This window comes from Coenobita brevimanus, chromosome 57 (assembly GCF_032717465.1).
Source record: "Coenobita brevimanus isolate Jiangsu-jjx chromosome 57, ASM3271746v2, whole genome shotgun sequence".
Lineage (NCBI taxonomy): Eukaryota > Metazoa > Arthropoda > Malacostraca > Decapoda > Coenobitidae > Coenobita > Coenobita brevimanus.
This window is the reverse complement of record NC_137010.1, coordinates 13,445,138-13,448,269: the sequence shown is the minus strand read 5'-3', so window position 1 is coordinate 13,448,269 and position 3,132 is coordinate 13,445,138. Positions and strand designations below refer to the sequence as shown.

At 48.4% G+C, this 3,132-nt stretch overlaps 1 pseudogene; it reads right to left on the bottom strand.

Annotated features, from left to right (window-relative positions):
* Positions 1-2,639: 2,639 nt before the first annotated feature.
* LOC145402477 (5S ribosomal RNA) lies at positions 2,640-2,758 on the bottom strand (annotated as a pseudogene).
* Positions 2,759-3,132: the final 374 nt, after the last annotated feature.

Below are 3,132 nucleotides of genomic sequence, written 5' to 3'. Positions count from 1 at the left end.
CGTGTACTGTCTCTTTCTACCAACCTCCTTTCCATCATGTACTCTCTCTCTCTCTCTCTCTGCCTTCTTTCATGTACAGTCTCCCTTTCTCCACACCACCCTTCTTTCATGTTCTTTCTCTCCTTTTTCCATTCCTTCATGTACACTCTCCCTTTCTCCTTTCATCTTTCACTTATTTCCTTACTGACCATCCTCCATGTACTCTCTTCCTCCCTTTCCTCTCCCTTCATGTACTCCCTCTTTCCCTTCCTCCCCCCCTCTCTCTCCCCTTCTCCCTGCCATAATATGCTCTCCTCCTTTCGTGTACTTTCTCCTCTTCTCACTTTCTTCCTCTCTCCCTTTCCTCACTTCTCTTACGTACTCACTCCTTTTCTCCCTTCTGTCCCTCCTTCCCACTCACCAAACCCCATCCCCTCCTCTAAGAACTCTCTCCCTTCCTCCCACCTTTCTTCCTATAACCTTCCCTTCGTTATGTCCCTCCATCCTTCTTTCCCTTACCTCCCTCCGTCTTTCCCTTCTTTACCTCCCTCCATCCCTTCCTCCCTCCAAATTTCTCTCATACCTCCCTTCTCTAAATCTCTCTCTTACCTCCCCTGTCCTCCCTTTCCTCCCTCTAGACTCTTCCCTCATCTCCCTCCATCCTTCCTTCTTCCCCTCCCTCCATCCTTCCTTCCTCCCCTCCCTCCATCCTTCCTTCCTCCTCTCCCTCCATCCTTCCTTCCTCCTCTCCCTCCATCCTTCCTTCCTCCCCTCCCTCCATCCTTCCTTCCTCCTCTACCTCCATCCTCCCTTCCTCACTTCCCTCCAGCTTTCCTTCCTCACCTCTCTCCATCCTTCCTTCCTCCCCTTCCTCCATCCTTCCTTCCTCCCCTACCTCCATCCTTCCTTCCACACCTCCCTCAATCCTCCCTTCCTCACCTCCCTCCATCCTTCCTTCCTCCCCTACCTCCATCCTTCCTTCCACACCTCCCTTAATCCTCCCTTCCTCACCTCCCTCCATCCTTCCTTCCTTAACTCTCTCCATCCTTCCCTCCTCAACTTCCTCCATCCTTCCTTCCTCACCTCCCTCCATCCTTCCTTACTCACCTCCCTCCATCCTTTCTTCCTCACCTCTCTCCATCCTTCCTTCCTCACCTCCCTCCATCCTTCCTTCCTCACCTCCTTCCATCCCTCCATTCCTTCCTCAATGTACTGCCCCCTTCTACCTTCTCTTCCTTCTTTCCCTCTCTGTCATTCCACTTTAGTTCTCTCCTTCCCTCTCTTCCTTCCCCACTTCCTTTTCCTTCCCTCCATCTACTCTTCTTTGTTCCCCTCATCTCTCTCTCTCTCTCTGTATACTAACTTCCCACCCTCCCCGTCCCTCCCTCTCTATTCCCTCCCTCCCCCGTTCCCTCCCTCTCTCCTCCCTCCCTCCCTCAAGGCTAACTCCACCCAGTAAAAATCGCTTACACAACGTACCTGCTGGAGGGAGGAGGAGGGAAGGGGAGAGGGAGGGAAGTGGAAGGGTGGTAGGGGAGCATGAGGTGGTGGTGGGAATAAGGAAGGGAGAGGGAGGAGAGAGAGATGGGAGGAAAACGGAAGAATGGCAGAGGAGGGAGGGGGAGGGGAGGAGGAGAGGGAGGGAGAGGAGAGAGGATGTTAGGGTGAGAGGCGGAAGGGCGGTAGGGGAGGATGAGAAGTACAGGGTGGGAGGGGGAGTTATGGAGGGATGGAGGATGGTCACTGGGTGGAGGGAGGGGAAGTGGAAGGGGAGGGAGAGACGGTGCGGAGAATGACAACATGAAGGGTGGGAGGGAGGGAGGGGGAAGGGGGGAATAAGGGTGGTAGAGGAGGATGAGGTGGTACAGGCAGGTAGTTGGGTCGGTAGATAGGTAGGTAGGCTGGCTGGTAGATAGTTGGATTGGTATGTAGGTAGGTATGTAGGTAGGAAAAACGTAGGTAGGTAGGTAGGTAGACAGGTAGGTTAGGGGAGGTACCAGAGGTAAATACAAAACTGAGGGTTGACCCGCAGGTTTTGATATACTGTACTGTAAAGTACATACATACATACATACATAATATATATATATATATATATATATATATATATATATATATATATATATATATATATATATAAATACTCGTATATAAACGAGACAGGCAGACAAACAGATACATACTGCACAGAGAGAGAGAGGGAGAGAGAGAGAGAAAATCTAGGGAAGTAACACGCCTTTCCCTATCTCTTCATAATTCTTTCGTTCCTCTCTCCTTCTCTCTTCCTCCCTTCAGCCTCTCCTTCTGTGTCTATGAAAGTAATTATTCACTTATCTATACATTCATCCCTAATTTACATTAATTAACCTCTTCAATACGATGACGAGATTTTTATTTAATTCTTGCTACCCTTGGGCGACTTTATTTCGGTATCAGAGACCAGTCGTTGTGAAAGGGCTTGAAACAGTCTCCATTCGTCCCTTTGCTACAAGACGCCAGCGTGAGCAAGGACAAAAGCATGGAAACGAGCAGAGGAGAAGAAGAAAGAGCCAGCCAGACGCCATGTATCCCAAACGGGGTGGTCAAGGGCTTAGAGTTAATTGTTTTACAGGGAGGGGCACTAATCCTCCACTAACCCCACTTGACACGTAGGGAGAACGAGCCAACAGCATCTGGTGTTCCCAGGCGGTCACCCATCCAAGTACTAACCAGACCCAACGTTGCTTAACTTCGCTGATCGCACGGGAAGCGGTGTACTCAACGACAGAAAAAAAAAAGAGGCAAATACGTACTTGAACGAACAACGGCAATTCAGGTATTTTTGAATAATTTATATTCATATCTTACTGTTGAAAACCAATTTTCTTCTTAATACACTTCCTAGCGTCAGTGATGAACAGTGTCAGCAAACAGTGAGATACATCCTATAAACACTTCAGTATAGTTGCGGCTTCGCTAAAGAGCATCCCAAATGAAGACAGCTGTAGGGTGGGAGGCGCTGATAAAAATAATAGAGGAATGAAAGAAAGGAGGATGGAAAAATGGGAAGAAACTAGGAAAAAGGTACAACCAAGTAGTAAGGAATGAATATATAAATGAATGAATATAATAAAATATAATATAGGATTGAAAGCAGCTATGAAGGAAGGAAGG